We start from the raw sequence: 24,000 nt of genomic DNA on the forward strand, positions 1-24,000 counted from the left end.
AGACAAGGTTGTCATTTTCAAAAAAGAAAGGTACTTTTCCCTGCTATAATTGTTCATATTGTAGTAGTGTGATTAAAGGCAGCGAGGTTGTCCACCCATATACGGGTAAAAGATATAGGATTAATGGTTTGTTTACCTGTCAAACAGATTATGTCATATATTCTTTAAAATGTCCTTGTGGATTGATATATGTAGGGGAAACTACCCAAAAAATGAAAGACAGACTGACACAACACAAATACACCATACGTAAAGCCATCTCAGATTTGCCTGTATCTGCACATTTTAAAGAAAAAAATCATAATGTTAACCAGTTAAGGTTTCAAATCTTAGAACATGTTCCGATACAAAGAAGGGGCCAAGATAGGGTTAAAAAATTACAACAGAGAGAGGTCATTTGGATTAATAGACTGGAAAGTATGCACCCTAAAGGTTTAAATAAAGACTATAACCTGTTTTTGTTCCTATAATTGGTTAATTTTGATAATTTACTGTAAACTTTCTCTCTATGATTTAGATCAAGATTCACATAAGGAAAAAAGAACAACTTAAAAAAGAAATTTGCCGAATAACATAACATAAAAAAATGTTGCTTGGAAATATTATAGGCTTCTCTTCTAGAACGCTGTCTTTCTGGGTTACATGTAGCAAATAACATTTTTGGTGTGTGCATTCCCCTGTTAACATCCATCAGAGAAAAAACACATCTTGCAAGATTAGGATTTAGTTGTTAGTTTAATTATTGTTTTTAATAAAATTAAGGTCTTTCTAAACATCACTAATAGATGGTAATGAAATTCACTAACAAAAAAATGTTTCACATAATTCACAGATAAGGTAATGGACCGTTAAGGCCACTTTATATTTTTTCTTTCACATTATTACTAGGTATCAAACAAAATGAAGGTGTTGAATGTAATACAAATATTTAAAATCACATGGTTTTTATCTTATAAGAAACGTATAGTTATGATTATGACACAGAGTCACTGTTTACTTTTTCTTTTGTTCTCTTTTTTCAAGAAAATGTATTATTACAATTGTAATTATCTACACCTGTAGTTTGTCACATGTACTGCCTATAAAAGGTGGAGTTGGATTATGTACTAATCACTTGGCTTGAGAAAGGGCAGAAGCCCGAAACATCGCCTGTATTTCACTGCTTGTAATAAAAATGGTATAAACTTGACTTGGTGTGCTGCAGCCATTTCTATTTCTTTCATGTAATTAGCAAGAGTCCATGAGCTAGTGACGTATGGGATATACATTCCTACCAGGAGGGGCAAAGTTTCCCAAACCTCAAAATGCCTATAAATACACCCCTCACCACACCCACAATTCAGTTTTACAAACTGAAGTAAGTTTGTGCTAGATTCTACGTTGATATGCGCTCCGCAGCAAGTTGGAGCCCGGTTTTCCTCTCAGCGTGCAGTGAATGTCAGAGGGATGTGAGGAGAGTATTGCCTATTTGAATGCAGTGATCTCCTTCTACGGGGTCTATTTCATAGGTTCTCTGTTATCGGTCGTAGAGATTCATCTCTTACCTCCCTTTTCAGATCGACGATATACTCTTATATATACCATTACCTCTGCTGATTCTCGTTTCAGTACTGGTTTGGCTTTCTACAAACATGTAGATGAGTGTCCTGGGGTAAGTAAATCTTATTTTTCTGTGACACTCTAAGCTATGGTTGGGCACTTTGTTTATAAAGTTCTAAATATATGTATTCAAACATTTATTTGCCTTGACTCAGAATGTTCAACTTTCCTTATTTTTCAGACAGTCAGTTTCATATTTGATTTAATCATTTTTTCTTACCTTCAAAAAATTTGACTTTTTTTCCCTGTGGGCTGTTAGGCTCGCGGGGGCTGAAAATGCTTCATTTTATTGCGTCATTCTTGGCGCTGACTTTTTTGGCACAAAAATTATTTTCCGTTTCCGGCGTCATACGTGTCGCCGGAAGTTGCGTCATTTTTTGACGTTATTTTGCGCCAAAAATGTCGGCGTTCCGGATGTGGCGTCATTTTTGGCGCCAAAAGCATTTAGGCGCCAAATAATGTGGGCGTCTTATTTGGCGCTAAAAAATATGGGCGTCGCTTTTGTCTCCACATTATTTTAGTCTCATTTTTCATTGCTTCTGGTTGCTAGAAGCTTGTTCTTTGGCATTTTTTCCCATTCCTGAAACTGTCATTTAAGGAATTTGATCAATTTTGCTTTATATGTTGTTTTTTCTCTTACATATTGCAAGATGTCTCACGTTGCATCTGAGTCAGAAGATACTACAGGAAAATCGCTGTCTAGTGCTGGATCTACCAAAGCTAAGTGTATCTGCTGTAAACTTTTGGTAGCTATTCCTCCAGCTGTTGTTTGTATTGATTGTCATGACAAACTTGTTAATGCAGATAATATTTCCTTTAGTAAAGTACCATTGCCTGTTGCAGTTCCTTCAACATCTAAGGTGCAGAATGTTCCTGATAACTTAAGAGATTTTGTTTCTGAATCCATAAAGAAGGCTATGTCTGTTATTTCTCCTTCTAGTAAACGTAAAAAATCTTTTAAAACTTCTCTCCCTACAGATGAATTTTTAAATGAACATCATCATTCTGATTCTGATGACTCTTCTGGTTCAGAGGATTCTGTCTCAGAGGTTGATGCTGATAAATCTTCATATTTATTTAAAATGGAATTTATTCGTTCTTTACTTAAAGAAGTTCTAATTGCTTTAGAAATAGAGGATTCTGGTCCTCTTGATACTAATTCTAAACGTTTGGATAAGGTATTTAAATCTCCTGTGGTTATTCCAGAAGTTTTTCCTGTTCCTAATGCTATTTCTGCAGTAATTTCCAAAGAATGGGATAAATTGGGTAATTCATTTACTCCTTCTAAACGTTTTAAGCAATTATATCCTGTGCCGTCTGACAGATTAGAATTTTGGGACAAAATCCCTAAAGTTGATGGGGCTATTTCTACCCTTGCTAAACGTACTACTATTCCTACGTCAGATGGTACTTCGTTTAAGGATCCTTTAGATAGGAAAATTGAATCCTTTCTAAGAAAAGCTTATCTGTGTTCAGGTAATCTTCTTAGACCTGCTATATCTTTGGCTGATGTTGCTGCAGCTTCAACTTTTTGGTTGGAAACTTTAGCGCAACAAGTAACACATCATGATTCTCATGATATTATTATTCTTCTTCAGCATGCTAATAATTTTATCTGTGATGCCATCTTTGATATTATCAGAGTTGATGTCAGGTTTATGTCTCTAGCTATTTTAGCTAGAAGAGCTTTATGGCTTAAGACTTGGAATGCTGATATGGCTTCTAAATCAACTCTACTTTCCATTTCTTTCCAGGGTAACAAATTATTTGGTTCTCAGTTGGATTCTATTATTTCAACTGTTACTGGTGGGAAAGGAACTTTTTTACCACAGGATAAAAAATCTAAGGGTAAAAACAGGGCTAATAATCGTTTTCGTTCCTTTCGTTTCAACAAAGAACAAAAGTCTGATCCTTCATCCTCAGGAGCAGTTTCAGTTTGGAAACCATCTCCAATCTGGAATAAATCCAAGCCAGCCAGAAAGGCAAAGCCTGCTTCTAAGTCCACATGAAGGTGCGGCCCTCATTCCAGCTCAGCTGGTAGGGGGCAGGTTACGTTTTTTCAAAGACATTTGGATCAATTCTGTTCACAATCTTTGGATTCAGAACATTGTTTCAGAAGGGTACAGAATTGGTTTCAAGATGAGACCTCCTGCAAAGAGATTTTTTCTTTCCCGTGTCCCAGTAAATCCAGTAAAAGCTCAAGCATTTCTGAATTGTGTTTCAGATCTAGAGTTGACTGGAGTAATTATGCCAGTTCCAGTTCAGGAACAGGGGATGGGGTTTTATTCAAATCTCTTCATTGTACCAAAGAAGGAGAATTCCTTCAGACCAGTTCTGGATCTAAAAATATTGAATCGTTATGTAAGGATACCAACGTTCAAGATGGTAACTGTAAGGACTATCTTGCCTTTTGTTCAGCAAGGGAATTTTATGTCCACAATAGATTTACAGGATGCATATCTGCATATTCCGATTCATCCAGATCATTATCGGTTCCTGAGATTCTCTTTTCTGGACAAGCATTACCAGTTTGTGGCTCTGCCGTTTGGCCTAGCTACAGCTCCAAGAATTTTTACAAAGGTTCTCGGTGCCCTTCTGTCTGTAATCAGAGAACAGGGTATTGTGGTATTTCCTTATTTGGACGATATCTTGGTACTTGCTCAGTCTTTACATTTAGCAGAATTTCATGTCTCTGAGTATTGCACACCTTGTGCTTTTGGGCACTCCAGTGATGTTGCAGCTCTGAAATATGGCCAAACTGGTGGCAAGTGGCATCTTGGTAGCTGCACGCTTGACTTTTCTCAGTTCATGGGCAGTTATTTTGCGCCTTGGTTTTTCCACACGCTTCTTGCGACCCTGTTGACTATTTTGAATGAAACGCTTGATTGTTCGATGATCACGCTTCAGAAGCTTTGCAATTTTAAGAGTGCTGCATCCCTCTGCAAGATATCTCACTATTTTTGACTTTTCTGAGCCTGTCAAGTCCTTCTTTTGACCCATTTTGCCAAAGGAAAGGAAGTTGCCTAATAATTATGCACACCTGATGTAGGGTGTTGATGTCATTAGACCACACCCCTTCTCATTACAGAGATGCACATCACCTAATATGCTTAATTGGTAGTAGGCTTTCGAGCATATACAGCTTGGAGTAAGACAACATGCATAAAGAGGATGATGTGGTCAAAATACTAATTTGCCTAATAATTGTGCACTCCCTGTATATATATATATATATATATATATATATATACATATATATATATATATAAATATATATATATATATATATATGTAATGTAAGACACAACAAGAGAACTCATACGGGAAAGTAGCCGGGATGAAAAAAGACAGGGATTTCAGCACTCTTTTGAAAATAATCGATATTTTACTAGCACAGTATTATATACATAGATTACAAAGGAGATGGCATTTGGGGCCCCCCCTCCGCCCTTGCACTATAAAGAAAGGCAAAATTCATAATGTGAAAAAATTAAAAGTCAAATTGCAACAAAAATATATTACAAAAGAAATGATTGGACCTTTCGAGTCCAATAAACTGAACCTGACCGGTTAGGGGATGTGCGGTACAATTTGCCCAGAAACATTGATACAGCGAAATGCAGAGTTGGCCATGGTAAGACCAGTCACACTTTCTACACCCTGCTGCACACAGCACCCCTGTGGAGAGGTTCTCGCTGGGCAGGTTAAACGGTATATGGGATCTAAGAAAGTGGTGACATCCTTACAATAGGCGGTATAGAATAATCAGGCATACCTTGCAAAATGTACAATATATAAAGTATATACAGAGGGAAAGTGTGTTACAAAGATCAGCTACACCCTGCTGCATCCGACACCTCACCCGGGAGGTATGCACAGTCGGGCAGGTAATAGAAGTGGGATCTAAGTGATCAATGGCGACACGCCCTCAGGATATGTACATAAGTTTGTGAGCCAAACATTTAAATCATCATGTGAAAATGGCATTGATAAACTTAATGTCAAGGCATAGGTTAATGCCTGGAATCAAAAGTAGACACATTAAAGCAATAACGTAGGCACATGCTATGCCGGTAAGCAAAGGAATATGTTAGTGCTAAGCATGCATCCATCCATATGTTATTAGATAAGCTGTGATCCTTGAAAGTTCCTAAGGAAAGCTGTACGCCCTCTCGACAGAGCAGCGTTTGCCAAAGTGCAAAGTTAATGCACAATATCCAGAGCTGATTAGTACAGTTAGTGGCAAGGAATCTAATGACAATATGGAACCATACGACCTGAGTAATTCAGTAAGTTGTAGGCCGTGCCAGGTAGCTGTAAGTCCATGACAGATACTGCCAAATGTTGGTCCGGACTTTGCTTCAAAGATGTCTGTAAAGTAACCGCGAAGACTTGTTGAGAGTTACTTTCTCCGAGATCCTCACACGCGCATCACATGATCCGGTCGGCTGGACCTATGCCGACGCGCGTTTCACCCGTGCGTCCAAATTGCTTAACGGGCTTCGTCAGGGCGTAATATCCAAGGTATCATTGTCTCCATATTTATACAGAGTATAGTTGGCGCCTCTACTGACGGGTGAAAATGTTGCAAGTAGATACAAAGTGTCAAAACTTAAAAACAAAATGTCTATGCTTAAATTTAAGTAACAAGCAAGCTTACTTTACTATATGTAACATGTTTACAAACACAAATGAAAATTAACTATATTAATGTTGCAACCTTAAATTTGACGTTAGTTTGCTTAGTTTAATTATATGATAAACAAGACCCTAAGAATATGTATTTACAAAAAACAGGCCATATCCAATTTATCGTTACGGCCTGCAGAAAGCTGTGTACCCAAAATAGAGATCCATCTGCATTCCTTCTGGAGGAGTATTTTGTCGTTGTCCCCTCCTCTATTATTGGTGATGCCCCTATCTATTCCAATAAAAGAGAGGGAGTCAGGATTACTAGCATGCATAAGTTCATAGTGTCTAGCAACATTGCTTTTCTGGTTTTTATATTTTACATCATCCCGGTGCTCTGTTATCCGGTCTTTTATGGCCCTTCTTGTTTTTCCCACGTAATAACGCGGGCAATTGCATGAAAGGAGGTAAGCCACCCCTTCCGTATTGCAATTCACAAAGTGTTTTAGAGTGTAGGTTTTTCCTGTATGTGTTGCAAAATGTTTAGTCTTGACCATAAACTTGCATGCAACACATTTGCCACAGGGATGGTTGCCATAGGATCTGGGTTTTGAAAGCCAGTTTGGTTGTTTCGAGATTGACACATATTGGCTTTTTACCAATTTATCTTTTAAATTCGGTGCCCTTTTGGCTGTGATGTTTGGAAAATCCCCAACATCACGAGATACTGCTTCATCACTAAGTAAAGTGTGCCAATTTTGTGCCAAGATTTGTTTCAGTGATGTCCAATGACAATTGTATTCAGTGACCAATCTAATTTTTGATTCACCGACCTTATCCTTGGGCACAAGGAGCCTGTCTCTATTCGAATGAGCCGCACCATTCATAGCTTGTTTAACTATTCTCTTCGAATATCCTCTACTTAGGAATCGTTTTTCCATTTCAGCCGCGTGTTGATAGTATTTCCCTTTCGTGGAACAATTCACTTACCTTACAGTACAGTAAGGAAGAAATATCCTTTTTGGATATCAATGTGAAGATTAACAATGGCTACTTGGTGACAGAGAACTTTCGCAAAGGCACTGCCACCAATAGCCTACTCCATGCTTCAAGCCATCATCCGAGTCACCTCAAAAGAGGCATTCCCAAGGGCCAATTCCTCAGGCTACGCTGGAATTGTTCCACGAAAGGGAAATACTATCAACACGTGGCTGAAATGGAAAAATCGATTCCTAAGTAGAGGATATTCGAAGAGAATAGTTAAACATGCTCTGAATGGTGCGGCTCATTCGAATAGAGACAGGCTCCTTGTGCCCAAGGATAAGGTCGGTGAATCAAAAATTAGATTGGTCACTGAATACAATTGTCATTGGTCATCACTGAAACAAATCTTGGCACAAAATTGGCACACTTTACTTAGTGATGAAGCAGTATCTCGTGATGTTGGGGATTTTCCAAACATCACAGCCAAAAGGGCACCGAATTTAAAAGATAAATTGGTAAAAAGCCAATATGTGTCAATCTCGAAACAACCAAACTGGCTTTCAAAACACAGATTCTATGGCAACCATCCCTGTGGCAAATGTGTTGCATGCAAGTTTATGGTCAAGACTAAACATTTTGCAACACATACAGGAAAAACCTACACTCTAAAACACTTTGTGAATTGCAATACGGAAGGGGTGGCTTACCTCCTTTCATGCAATTGCCCGCGTTATTACGTGGGAAAAACAAGAAGGGCCATAAAAGACCGGATAACAGAGCACCGGGATGATGTAAAATATAAAAACCAGAAAAGCAATGTTGCTAGACACTATGAACTTATGCATGCTAGTAATCCTGACTCCCTCTCTTTTATTGGAATAGATAGGGGCATCACCAATAATAGAGGAGGGGATAACGACAAAATACTCCTCCAGAAGGAATGCAGATGGATCTCTATTTTGGGTACACAGCTTCCTGCAGGCCTTAAAGATAAATTGGATATGGCCTGTTTTTTGTAAATACATATTCTTAGGGTCTTGTTTATCATATAATTAAACTAAGCAAACTAACGTCAAATTTAAGGTTGCAACATTAATATAGTTAATTTTCATTTGTGTTTGTAAACATGTTACATATAGTAAAGTAAGCTTTCTTGTTACTTAAATTTAAGCATAGACATTTTGTTTTTAAGTTTTGACACTTTGTATCTACTTGCAACATTTTCACCCGTCAGTAGAGGCGCTAACTATACTCTGTATAAATATGGAGACAATGATACCTTGGATATTACGCCCTGACGAAGCCCGTTAAGCAATTTGGACGCACGGGTGAAACGCGCGTCGGCATAGGTCCAGCCGACCGGATCACGTGATGTGCTTGTGAGGATCTCCGAGAAAGTAACTCTCAACAAGCCTTCGCGGTTACTTTACAGACATCTTTGAAGCAAAGTCCGGACCAACATTTGGCAGTATCTGTCATGGACTTACAGCTACCTGGTACGGCCTACAACTTACTGAATTACTTAGGTCGTATGGTTCCATATTGTCATTAGATTCCTTGCCACTAACTGTACTAATCAGCTCTGGATATTGTGCATTAACTTTGCACTTTGGCAAACGCTGCTCTGTCGAGAGGGCGTACAGCTTTCCTTAGGAACTTTCAAGGATCACAGCTTATCTAATAACATATGGATGGATGCATGCTTAGCACTAACATATTCCTTTGCTTACCGGCATAGCATGTGCCTACGTTATTGCTTTAATGTGTCTACTTTTGACTCCAGGCATTAACCTATGCCTTGACATTAAGTTTATCAATGCCATTTTCACATGATGATTTAAATGTTTGGCTCACAAACTTATGTACATATCCTGAGGGCGTGTCGCCATTGATCACTTAGATCCCACTTCTATTACCTGCCCGACTGTGCATACCTCCCGGGTGAGGTGTCGGATGCAGCAGGGTGTAGCTGATCTTTGTAACACACTTTCCCTCTGTATATACTTTATATATTGTACATTTTGCAAGGTATGCCTGATTATTCTATACCGCCTATTGTAAGGATGTCACCACTTTCTTAGATCCCATATACCGTTTAACCTGCCCAGCGAGAACCTCTCCACAGGGGTGCTGTGTGCAGCAGGGTGTAGAAAGTGTGACTGGTCTTACCATGGCCAACTCTGCATTTTGCTGTATCAATGTTTCTGGGCAAATTGTACCGCACATCCCCTGACCGGTCAGGTTCAGTTTATTGGACTCGAAAGGTCCAATAATTTCTTTTGTAATATATTTTTGTTGCAATTTGACTTTGAATTTTTTCACATTATGAATGTTGCCTTTCTTTATAGTGCAAGGGCGGAGGGGGGGCCCCAAATGCCATCTCCTTTGTAATCTATGTATATAATACTGTGCTAGTAAAATATTGATTATTTTCAAAAGAGTGCTGAAATCCAAGTCTTTTTTCATCCCGGCTACTTTCCCGGATGAGTTCTCTTGTTGTGTCTTACATTACATTACTATATAAGGGTCTGCACCACATTTATTTATAAGCTAAGGTAGAGCTGATTACGGCATCCTTTGTATTACTAGTCTATAGCAATTGCTTCTCTCCCGTATTTATTTCTTGATATATATATATATATATATATATATATCAGGGACGTGCACTCATAGAAGGCAGGGGAGGCAGTGCCTACCCTGCCATATGTGGCCAAAGCTTAATTAAATTTTAATTAAAACAAACAAACAAAAAAAAAAAAGTCCAAAAAAAATTATTTTCCCCCATGTAATGCTATGGAGAGGCAGGTACAAGAACGCTTCTCTCCACTGCAGTACATGGGTCAAAGGAAAAGCTGTGCTGCAGCGCCACCTGTGTTCTGTCAATATATTAGCAGCAGAAATTGGTACCAATAGGAGGCACCCCTCTTGATGCCTCCTAGCAAGTGAAGGATATATAGATTAATCAGAAGAAGGATGCAGTGAGCAGGGTCATGTGACACAACTGGAAGCTGAGGTAACCTAAGAACAGATGACACCAAGCAGGAGAGTAAAGTAGTATTCTACATCTCTTGTGATTCACAAATTGTGTTCAAATACAGCTCATTAACAGGGGGACAGTAAGTGAGCATAACCCAATACTGACAGGAAGTCAAAGGGTCAATTCAAATTTAAATCCATAATTTAAAACCCAGAGTTTGAAGTTAAGTGTGCAGTGTCCACATTATTTAAATTAAAGTTTTTGACATTGAATATTGCTAAGCCTCCCTTTTTCATGGTTATTTGATTTAATTAGGTACAAACTCCATATATGTTATGTCTGTTCAGTCAGAGGATGCAGTATCTATTTTTCTCTGTGTCTCCATTTATTTAAAGACCGCTGTTAACTTGTAATTCACAAATCAATTGAAAGCTGTTGCATTGTGTTTTAATATGTGCTGCTTTTATACAAGTTTATATTAATAAAAGGAGATAATGAGTAATTTAAAAAATATATGTAATTATTGCAGTTAAATGTTTTTAGAAATAATGCCACTGTAAAGTAACTGGTTAAACACATAGACATAGGGAGACATTTAAAATTAAACTTTCATGATTGAGGTAGAGCATGCTATTTTAATAGACTTTTCTAGTTATTTATATTTTGAGAATTAGCATGAACTGTTACTGGCCCCATTTTGAAAGGAACATGAAAGTCATAATTACATTTCCATCATTCAGATAGAAATTGCACAAAAAATAAATAAAAATAAACTTTATATTTTACTTTTATTATTATGTACATTCTTTTGGTATCCTTTGGTGTCCTTTGTTGAAGAGCATACCTGAGTGGGATGTGCACGTGTGTTTCTTGAACACCATATTGCAGCAGCTGTGTTGGCAGTATTGATAACTTGTCCTTTGTGTAAAACTTGTATGGTAAATTATTTCTATTTTTACAATACAGTAGTGAGTAGAGAAGAGATTGTGTATCATTCTAATTGCTTAGTAACTGGCAATGTGCCACAAAATTGTGTGAGTGTGTATGTGAGCAGAGTGTGTGTGGGTGTCAGTGAGCAGAGTATGTGTGCTTTATTCTCCAGGTAATCAATACATTTCCGATGAGCTGGTGCTTTAGTGCAGTGTTTCTCAACAATGGTCCTCAAATACCCCCAACAGGCCAGGTTTTCATTATAGCTGTATCAGTGCACAGGTGAAGTAATCAGCTGATCAGTAACTCAGTGGTTACTAACTTGCTATCACCCATCACCTGATTATGTCCCCTGTGCACTGGTTCAGCTATCATTTAAACCTGCCCTGTTGGGGGTACTTGCAGCCCTCTGTACATGTGTTTCTCCAGCGTATCATATCTAGTGCCTCACCAGCCTCTGACCTCACTGCACGTCACTGATATATATATATATATATATATATATATATATATATATATATATACATATATATATATATATATATATATATACACACACATATATATATATATATATATATATATATATATATATATATATATATATATATATATATATATATATATATATATATATATATATATATATATATATCAGGAGCATAACATGTTTTATATTCACCTTGTTTCTTATTCTGGATTTCCACATTTTTGAGAATCTCCTGAGGTTTATCCTTTTAGGATTGAAACTATCAGTCTATTCTGTCTGTTTCTCCATGATCAGTTTGGGACACCAATAGACTCTCAGAATGCATAAAGGGACACTAAACCCAAACTTTTTCTTTCATGATTCAGATAGAGAATACAATTTAAACAACATTCCAATTTACTTCTATTATCTAATTTGCTTCATTATTTAAATATCCTTTGTTGAAGAAATAGCAATGCACATGGGTGAGCCAATCACACGAGGCATCTATGTACTGCCACCAATCAGCAGCTACTAAGCCTATCTAGATATGCTTTTCCACAAAGAATATCAAGAGAATAAAGCAAATTGGATACTATAAGTAAATTTGAAAGTTGTTTAAAATTGCATGATCTTTCTAAATCATTAAAGAAAAAATGTTTGTTTCATGTCCCTTTAATGCATCTCCTAATCTTAAGGGGATAGTAAACCCCAAAATGTTCTTTTATAATTGAGATAGAACATACAATTTTAAACAACTTTCCAATTTAATTCTTTTATCAAATTTTCTTCATTCTCTTGTTATCCATTGCTGAAGGGACTGTATTGCACTACTGACAGGAAGCTGAAAATATCTATTTAGCCAATCACAAGAGACAAATGTGTGCAGGCACCAATTAGCAGCAGCTCCCACTAGTGTATGATATGTGCATATTCATTTTTTAACAAGGGATACTAGGAGAACGAAGCACATTTGAAAATAGAAGTAAATATAAAAGTGTCTTAAAATGACATGCTCTATCTGAATCATACAAGTTTAATTTTGAATTTCCTATCCCTTAAATGAATATCAAAAGTTTCTTTATTTGCTTTTCTTGGTTAGGCATTATCAGTTTGTAGCTATTCCCTTTGGGTTAGTTTCTCTACCAGAATCTTTCAAAGATGTGTGCATTATCATATCAGTCATCAGAGCTTCAAGATTAGCTATAGCTAATCCTTCAAGCTTTTTTTTTCTTTAGCTTCTGTTCATATAGAGACTCTTTCGGTTGGAGACCTTTCCAACCTTATCCATCTAGACCATTTTCTTAGTCTTTTGGTGGCTATTCCAGACCCTTTAAATAGAACTGTTTGCTGTCTTCCAGGGGCTCGTGTTAGGCATATTGTGGAGCATATTGTTAGAGGGATGTGGGTCTGATCCTGCAGTCATGGTACATATTGGTACTAATGAAGGAATCAGCGGGAGATGGAGAGTCCTAAAAAATGACTTCAGGGAGTTAGGTAGCAAGCTTAAAGCAAGGACCTCCAAAGTAATATTTTCTGAGATATTACCAGTGCAGTGTGCTAATTCAGTAAGGCAGAAGGAGCGAAGGTCTGTTAATTCATGGTTAAAAACATGGTGTAAAAATGAGGGGTTTGACTTTTTAGAGCACTGGGCTGACTTTTCACTCGGGTACAATTTGTACAGTAAGGATGGATTGCATCTGAATTACATGGGTGCAGGTGTGTTGGGGGGAAAGGATGGTAGCAAGTTTAGAGACTCTTTTAAACTAGGCAAAGGGGGGGGGAGGGTCAGTTAGAACACAATAGAATAGAGAGATAAGTCTGTGAATCTGTCAGTCCTTTGATATCTCAAGGAAGAGATAACTTAAGAAATGTCACATTAGAAAGTATGGAGGAAAGCACACCAAGTATCAGCAGAAAGCACATGAAAATTAAATGTATGACAACAAATGCAAGAAGCGTGACAGGTAAAATGGGGGAGCTGACGCTCTTAGTTGCAGAAGAGGACTATGATGTTATCAGTATAACTGAAACTTGGTGGGATGATTCACATGACTGGGCAGTTAACTTAGAGGGGTATACATTATTTAGGAGGGACAGAAATAATAAAAGGGGTTTAGGAATCTGCATGTATATTAAACCTAACCTTAAACCTACAATAAGGGAAGATATTTCTGATACAGGCGACAACGTAGAGACCCTGTGGGTGGAAATAAAGAGTGGGGAAAAAAATTCCTAAAAAAAAAATATTACTAGGAACATGCTACAAGCCCCCCAACATTAGTGGCCTGGATGAAACTCAACTACTAATACAAATAGGTAAGGCTGCTAATAACAGTGCTGTAATTATGGGAGATTTTAACTACCCTGATATAAACTGGGCCAATGAAACTAGTAATTCAGCTAAGGGGGATAGATTTATAAATGTTCTCAGGGATAACTTCTTGTCACAATTAATAGAGGAGCCAACTAGGAGTAACACTATATTGGATTTAGTGCTATCAAATAATACAGATATAATATCAAACATAGAAGTCAACGAACATTTGGGTAACAGTGATCATAACATGGTCACATTTGAAATTTCTTTTCATAAGCTGTGTCTTTAACGTTTAACCAAGACTTTTAATTTTAAGAAAGCAAAATTCAACGATTTAAGGAAATCATTAAATAACAAATTGGGACAAGTATTCTCTAATAAAAATATAGAGGATAAATGGATAACATTTAAAACTTTGTTAAATAAAAATACATATCAACAAATACCATATGGTAATAAAAATAAAAAATCCAGGCCAATGTGGCTGAATATAGATGTATTAAGAAGAGACATTAGGAAAAAACGTAGGGCATTTAAATTATTCAAAGAAAATGGTACAGACTCAAAATTCCATATTTATAAGGAATGTAACAAAGCATGCACAAAAGCAATCAAATTAGCCAAAATTGAAAATGAAAAATTAATTGCAAAGGATTCTAAATCTAACCCTAAAAGGTTCTTTAAGTACATAAATAGCAAAAAAATCTAAGAAAGACAATATAGTTACATTAAACTGCGGGGAGGGTAGCATGATTAACAGTGACAGGGAGAAGGCTGAGATACTAAACCAGTTTTTTTTTCTTCAGTATACACAAGAGAGGAACCATTGGATGATACTTTGGAACAAAATAGAACATGCCAGCCCATACCATTAATTGGGTTATGTATAGAGGATATCAGGAACAAATTGGATAATATTAAGGTAAATAAAACTCCAGGCCCAGATGAAATACACCCAAGAGTGTTAAGGGAACTTAGCACTGTTATAGACAAACCTCTACTCTAAATTTTTCAAGACTCATTATACTCACGCATGGTACCCAAGGATTGGCGTAAAGCTGATGTGGTGCCATGTAATGGACCCCTTTGCGCACAGCTACTGCAGAACACCAACCTCCCGAACTGGAACCTCATGAATAGCTGCTAGCAGACGAACAGGGAAAGCACCCAAGCAGCTTATACTCCTGGCAATCAGTCTCTAACAGCATACAGTAAATCCCCCCCCCCAAAGACGTGACAAGGCACTGTGTTGTTGGTCAAGCAGTGAACAGGAATCTCTTTATTGAGGGCTACATGCCCGGTATTTAAGCAGGTCTCCCACCTGGTGGACAATTATAGTACATTAGCCAATTGCAGTGGCTCAGCCATAAACGCTCCCCTTGGTACCAGTGAACCCCTCCTCCCTATCCTGGAGATAATTGGGAAGAAATCCAACTATCTCCATGACTATAGGAAAACGCCGTTTTACAGGATACAATAAAGATACATTGCATAAACAATTAAACACTCAAACACAAGAAAACAATTGTCTATTCACAGCTTAAACAGATTAACATATCAAGTTAATTAACTGGGGAAGAACATTTACTCAGACAATCTGATGTTGGACAGTCTAGTTAACATATCACACAGGAACACAATCAGTTTACCCAGACAGACTCCTGAGACACAATCAGATTAGAAACGAAAATAAAATACATCTTATTATAGAATATAATAACAGCTCTTATTAACTATTAAGTCCTTTATGCCTACTTGGTTTATAGAGTTGCAATTGCTATAGAGTTACAATTCCACAAGGGGCACTCACACCCTGTACCCATCCTGTATTTATGGATACAGGCTGACATCGACATAAGACAGAGTTATGAAAGTACATGGGGTGTCCAGCATATAAAATTCCACATTTCCATGCAGTCTCTGGGTATCCTTAAGCCCATGTACCTCCAGCCCAAAGAATGTCCCATAACAGGCCCTCCAATGCACAGTGGCAAGATTGGTCTCGTCACATGCCACTATTCAAAAAGGGAAGTAGGGATGATCCAGGAAGCTATAGACCAGTTAGTCTGACATTAATAGTGTCGAAGATATTTGAAGGGATTATAAATGATTATATTGATGAGCATATTCGTGTAAACAAGATTATGAGTTCTAATCATCATGGTTTTATGAGAAATAGATCATGTCAAACTAATCTAATTAGATTCTATGAGGAAGTAAGTCAAAATATAGATAAAGGGGAATCAGTTGATGTGATATACTTAGATTTTGCAAAGGCGTTTGATACAGTGCCACATGAGAGATTAATGCACAAAATTAAGGGACTGGGAATAGCTGAAAATGTTAGTTTATGGATAAATAACTGGATAAAAGATAGGGATCAACGAGTAGTAGTAAATGGATCATACTCAGATTGGACAAAGGTAATTAGTGGAGTACCCCAGGGATCAGTGCTGGGTCCTATTCTTTTTAATATTTTTATAAATGACTTGGAGCTAGGATTAAATAGTGAAATCTCTATTTTTGCAGATGATACTAAGTTAAGTAAGGTCATTAGGTCAGCGCAGGATGAATTTTTGTTACAAAGGGACCTGCAAAAATTAGAAGTATGGGCAGGTAAATGGAAAATGAGATTTAATACGGGAAAATGCAAGGTTCTACATTTTGGAAGTAAAAATAAGCAGGCAACGCATTATTTAAATGGGGCAAGACTTAGCCAAACACAGGAGGAAAGGTATTTGGGGTAGTAATAGATAACAAGCTAAAGATGGGTGCACAATGCAGGGCAGCCACTTCAAAGGCTAATAAGATACTAGCATGTATTAAAAGAGGAATTGACTCAAGGGAGGGAAGCATATTTCTGATATATAAAGCCCTGGTAAGACCTCACCTTGAGTATGGAGTGCAGTTCTGGGGACCAATCTCAAAAAAAGATATTACAGAACTAGAAAAAGTTCAGAGAAGAGCCACAAAGCTAGTAAGGGGATTGGAGAATTTAACCTATGAGGGGAGGCTAGCCAAACTGGGTCTGTTTTCTTTAGAAAAAAGGCGCTTACGAGGTGACATGATTATTTTTTATAAATATATTCAAGGCCCATATACAGAGATGGAAGAAGTTCTGTTTATTCCAAGAAAATTGTTTGTGACCAGAGGTCACAATTTTAGGTTGGAGGAAAGGAGATTTAATCTCCTGCAACGGAAAGTTTTTTCACTGTAAGAGCAATAAAATTGTGGAACTCATTACCAAAGGACGTAGTGAATGCTAATACCCTAGATACATTTAAAAATTATTTGGATAGATTTTTGTGTATAAACAAAATTCATGGATATGATTGCTAGTATTAAATGGGTCACTTTTTACTGGGATTATTTAAGCTTAACTGGAGCTTTTTGTATATATTTTAGATTTGTATAGGTTGAACTCGATGGTCTTCGGTCTTTTTTCAACTTCATCTACTATGTTAGGGATGTTATTTTCCTTTATCCATCAGGAGACATTCTTTCAGACTTTGGGGTTGGGTTTAGCCTTGGGATCTCGAGAGTCTCAAGAAGGGTTGTCTCCTCACAAGTCTAGGGGACCTATATTTATATTGTATCTTTGTAAGACTTTCAAGTTTTTTTCCAGGTTTGGCCTCTTCTCAGGACTGTCCTTTTTTTTTTTCTCTTCATTTTCTGTCCAAACATCTTTTAAGAATTAGCCTACACTGCTCATCAAAGAGGCACTTGCAGCATTCTGTTGATGGCAGAGATTTCCACATTCTGATTGAGCAGAGATGCATTCTGTACTGTCCCAGCATGTCACATCCCGGGATATAACTTTGGGAAGCTGAGTTTTTGAGGCATCAGATATTATTTTCGGATGCAGAGTTCCTCATTCAGGAGCTGTTCGTGCAGTTGGTGTGTCTCTGAATTTTCACGGACATCATCTGGATGGCATCCTGTCTGAATCACAATCTTTCAAAGTGGAGGTTAGGGGTGATAGATCCTCTAGCTGACCGAATAGTTGTTCCAGCGGTGATGTGCCTTGCCATACAGTTTATGTCCTTTTATTAGTGTCTATTCTGAGAGGATTAGTTTGCTTAAATCCTCTCCAGTTTGAGTTAAATTTTCAATTGCTTCTGCCTTGTGGGTCGTGGGGTTCCGATTTGTTTTGGACGTTCAGCACTCCTTTGTGTTGTCTCTTTCATTTCTTATTTTGACTGCTGGAAGATTGCAAGCTTGGTCATTGCCCCATGGTGGTTTCTTTGATTCTGTTGTGGGGGAATTTGTTTGTCTTGCAGGCCTATCTCCAGAAAGATTTCATATAGGTGTGATAAGTGTTCCGTTCTTGGTTTCAGCTTGAGGGTTTGCATGGTATTCTGTTCAGATTCTCTGAATCTTACAATTGCTTTAAGATGGTTTGGACAAGGGTCTATTAGCCAGTAAATTTTTTCCTGGTCTTCTAGGGGACTTTTGTTCCGGTTTTGAATAGAATCAGTCCTGTCTCAAGCCCTGTTCTCGTTTATTGTTTTCGATCTTTGGTTCTAGGATTTTCCCAACCTCATCCATTTGAATCTTGCTCCTAATTCCTAATCTTTGTCAGAGTGATTATGCCCTATCTGAAGGTAAACTGTGCATTACAGTCTTTGTCTACTGGCTATTATAAGACTTTTAGCAATCTTCCAATTTATTTGTTTTTGTTTTCAGGTGAACACAGGGATTGTAAGATAATTTCCATTTTGGTAGTTACATGATTGAAACATCTCATTCTCTGAGCTTATGTGCAGGCAGGTTAGTCGCCTTTTTTCCGTATTTCAGCTCATTCAACTTTTTTTTTTTTTTTAAATCTTTATTTATAACTTGGGAAAAATACAAAGTAACACAGGAACCAGTTAAAATCTTATGTACCAAGTAATCATATCTTAAAAGTGTATATAAGTACAGCAGGTTAACAAAACAGAATCAATGTCTAATATATTTTTACAACATTCCTTCTAATAAATACAGGTCAACCAGATACATTCCAGTGTCGTATAAGTATATCTTGTTGCTTTCCCATTTTTTATTTTTTTTTACTTTCTTCATTCTATAACAAATGAGATCCTAAAACCTGCACACAAGTAAACATACAAAGGAGAGGGAACAACGCAAACCTAAACAAAACCAAACAAGACAAGACAAAGCAAAACAAAGAAGAAAAATAAAAAGAAAGAAAAAAAAAAAAGCCCTTGCAGTCCGCTCCATCCGCCCATGTCCATGTCGCTTCCCCCCCCCCCCCCCACTCGATGTCCTCTATCCAATTCCCAGGAAAGCGGCCTGCATATATGTTTGTCAAAATAAACTCAGACTCGCAAAATGGTTTGATCAGTTTTATTTGGCAAGCCAAGGGAAGTGATAAAACATACGTTTCCCATTTCCTGAAAAATACAGGTAGATGTTCTCCTTGTGGATAGGGTATATTAAATTGCTCTGTCGTAAACTGACTCAATAAAGCCTTTTTTAAAATGAGACATTTTAGGTGCTTCAATATGTTATCTTTTTCCAATAATGAAAAATTTTGGGACAAGCCCAGAGACAGTGAAATAGATCTACATCCAATGCAGAACATCTATAACAGGAGATACGTGATTTATACCATTTGGATAAAATTCCCGGGGTGAGATACCTCTGAAGCCCTATTTTGATCTGATACTCTCTCCACAATGTTGGTACCCAACTTTGTTGAACTAATTTGAAGCTTCCAATAATAGTCTGTTCATCTATATCTGAAAATTGGATAGACCATTTTGCTACCATGTCACTGACTTGCAAGCTAGAAGTTTATATATATATATATATATATATATATATAAAAGTTTTTTTTTTATATATATATATATATATATATATATATATATATATATACATATATAAAGGAGCAAAGAGAAGCACTCACTGGATCTTCATCAAAAAGTGACAAAAACTTTTAATGCAGTTTGTGACGTTTCGGGACAGCAACAGTCCCTTCCTCTGACAAATAAACACTGAACAAAAGCAGCCTTAAATAGGCTCCCAAACACACTCCCCTCGAGATCAGCCAATCCCGGCTGAATGATTGAATACACCCATATAGTGACCAATGAAAAAACATAATACAAATTGTGCATGTGACTGTTGTAACATAATCGATCTAATACTTTAAAAACAAATCCTCTTTGGACCCCAATGTTGGTAGTCATACCCCCTAACTGTAATAAATCTCCTATGCAGTTATCTATCGACTAAAAAATGAAATAATTCATAAAGTCGTCACTTATTGTATAGCCAATCAAACATTGGATTACATGCTTGGATCGCAATAGGTTCCAATACGTTGTTCATACTGTTACTGATCCGCCCCTTGTTGTTAGGGACGCGGTCAACGGCACCTCTATAGCCCTAAAAGATGACAAAAATCTCAACACAAAATAGCGCATATCTTACTAAATTAATCATTACATGCGCCTATATCGATAATATGTAGCAGATCGCTTTATAAGACAGCTATGAAAAAATGTCAACAAAACATTATCCAATGGCAAAGTGCCATGTCAAAAATGGGCGTATGTATAGAGGCGTGCATGCCTCAGTGTTTAGTATGCTGGCATCTCATTTATCATTGTCAAAGCAACATATGACAAAATACGTTAATATAAAAGCCTATTGCTCAAATCGTTTTGTATATCTACATTCATAAAATATATAGTGAAATCGCCATATATGAATTACCGGAGTGTGAATAAACGGGAGTAACGTGCCCTCGAGTGTATGTGTCTAAACGATATAACATGGATTAACCTATAGAGCAACATTGTTGATATCATCTACAATCGTGTTGTATGTCATTTATGTGTTTACTTGCAAAATGTGAGTGAGACAATATTGGCCAATAGCAATGTGTCCAGCCCAAATGGGCGTGCTATTAAAGTGTAGTGCATACCAAAAATGAGCCTATTGCTCGGTTCGTAGCGTGAATTAACATCTATATTGTGTGAATTATATAATCACTGTCTATAGTGGAATTTGCCAAAAATAAAAATAAAAATAAAAGTAAAAGAGGAATGTGAATAATTAATATTGGGCATGTGTCTAAATAAATAAATGAAAATAACCAAAGCGAGACTATAAAATTAAACTATCACCTAAAACTGCATAAACATGCATAACAATGCACAAAGAACATGCATAAAGCTGTATCGGGAACTATATCCCACAGGGCATGACCAGGCAACAGAGGGATCCAACAGGAGTCGTGTAAGCACTCCTTAGAGTGGTACACCACACAAACAAACGATACAATTAAAATGATACAATTATAAACAAAAATTGGCGCATGGAGAACTGACAGAGAACAGATACTTCATATTGAAAATTAATATCAAAGGAGCTATTGTCCAAGCAAATCTAAAAAAACAAGATGTTTAGACAGGGTGATAATAACATAATGTTCTTTCATTGCCCCAAGGCTATGTTAGTTAACAAAAATTGTATAGTATCAAACTATTTACTTGGATTCTTATTCCCAAAGGTGGAAAAGCTCAAAAAAAGAATAATTGAAATAAATAAAGCAGAAATGGGAAAATTTGAAACTATTGCCCGCCGATACCACCAACAACGGAGAACATAGATAATATTGTATTCAATATCAGTTCACGCATATTATCTGAGACTGAAACTAATTTGCTAAATAAAGGCTTATCTTTTGTGCCCTCGGTGAAGATCAACGAATTTGATCTGTATATTGATGTGCAGAGATTCAGTAGAAATCTTAGACTAAAAGAATATTTCAATACCAATTTGGAACAAAGGAGTGACTTTAGAGCGAAAGGGTCATTTGATCCATCTTCTAACAATCCTACTATCAGTACATTTACTGGTTTTCTTTCCAATAGCATAAAGGACAGACCAGATATGACAATAAGAGATAACCTAACAAAAGAGGAAAGAGTGGCTCTTAAGTCTTTAAGTGAAGATTCTTCAATTGTGATTCTCCCTGCTGATAAGGGTGGGGCCATCGTTATCATGGATGTATCATACTATAAATCCGAGATTCTGGGACAGTTGGCAGATACAAATATTTATCTACCCTTGGATAGGGATCCCACCTCCAGATTAAAGAGGAGAATTGATACAATTCTGATTGAATACAAGGATAAAGATCTGATCACACAAGATGACTACAACTTTTTACGCCGGGAACATCCACTTATTCCCCTACTATATACCTTACCCAAGGTTCATAAAAATGCAACGCTACCACCGGGGAGACCTATTGTCTTGGCTAGAGGGTCACTACTTCAGCCTCTAGCCCAGTTTGTGGACTTCTATTTGCAACCTCTTGTTAAATCAACACCATCCTATATACAGGACTCCCAGGATTTTATTACTAAGATAACCAATCTGAAGAACATCACTGACCAAGACTTATTGGTCACCTTAGACGTGTCAAGCCTATACACCGTAATCCCCCATCATGAAGGTATTATGGCAGTCACACAGACTCTAAGAAAAGCAGTATATATCGGTCCCTCTGAAGAAGTACTTACTGGTTTGCTCACTCTATGTCTAACTGAGAATTATTTTTTGTTTGATACTACATTCTACAAACAAATTTCGGGGACAGCGATGGGGTCAAATGTGGCCCCATCTTTTGCCAACTTATTCATGGCCCAACATGAGTCAGTCCTGATGAAGGTTTTTGAGGACAATCGCATCAGACATTATTGTCGCTACATCGACGACCTGTTCTTAATATGGAGTGAGAGTGAGAACAGTCTGTTAGAATGGATCAATTACCTCAATTCATTGGCAAGCCCCATTAAATTCACACACACAGTCAGCAACAACAGTGTGGACTATTTGGACGTGAGAGTGTTCAAAGTAGAAGATAGACTGGGAACAACGCTATTCCGCAAAGAAACTGATCGCAATTCATTATTACATGCGAAAAGCTGCCACCAACCTAGCCTTATCCGTAATATCCCCAAGGCTCAATACCAACGTGTAATCAGAAACAACACGGATGAAACAACATGTGAACAACAATTACAGGAGATGACAAAACGTTTTATCCAAAGGGGATACAAAGCAAATGAGTTACGAGACATGAAAACGCAAGCATTATACACTGGAGATACAGCAGGCACTACACCATCTGACAATACCAATCAACTTACTTTTGTGACCACATACTCTCCTGAAGTAGTACCACTAACTAGGTTGGTTAAAGAAGAATGGAAGTTAATAGAAGCTGACAACACTTTACCATTCAAAGATTGGAAACCACCAAGAATAGGTTTCAGACGGGGCAAAAACCTTAGAGATATTTTGGTAAAGGCCGACATTAATCCTGATGGCGGTTCACAAACGTGGTTAAAAACAAAGAAAAAGGGTTGCTATCGATGTATCAGCTGTGTGACCTGCAGCGGGATGCTTACTGGCTCCCACTTCCATCATCCAGAAAGTAACAAAATTTATGACATCAGGTATTTCCTTACTTGCACCACGAAATTTGTGGTGTATCTATTGAATTGCCCGTGTGGCAAGTTCTATGTTGGTAAGACGACAGATGATGCCAAAACCAGGATGGCCAATCATAGATCTAGCATCAGACTGGCAATACGAAATGGAAAGGCGGACCAACCGGTAGCGAGACATTTTTTGGAGGCGGGACATTCAGTCAATGATTTGAGATTTAGACTCATTGACCATGTGCCAGTCCCTAGGAGAGGGGGAAATAGAGGTAACCTTCTATTACGCAAGGAATCAAGATGGATTTACGAATTGGGGACCACACACCCCAGAGGACTTAATACCCATACTGGATGGCAATGTTTCCTGTGAACTTTGTTTTTGTTTTTTGTTTTTTTACGATTCCTTAGGAGTCCCTATGAGAATCTATACCTCTGTGAGAGTCCACGATAACCCATTTTTACATCGATGAGAGTCCATGAGTCCATCACTAGTTATCCTTTCTTTTCAATTTTTTCCATTTTTTTATCCATTTTTTGGAGGCAATTTGATTATTTTTCATTGTTTTGGTTTGTGTTTGGATCATATTTTGATCCCACATATATATTTTCATTACTTCTTTTT

The sequence above is a fragment of the Bombina bombina genome, chromosome 2, assembly GCF_027579735.1.
Source record: "Bombina bombina isolate aBomBom1 chromosome 2, aBomBom1.pri, whole genome shotgun sequence".
In the NCBI taxonomy this organism is placed as follows: Eukaryota; Metazoa; Chordata; class Amphibia; order Anura; family Bombinatoridae; genus Bombina; species Bombina bombina.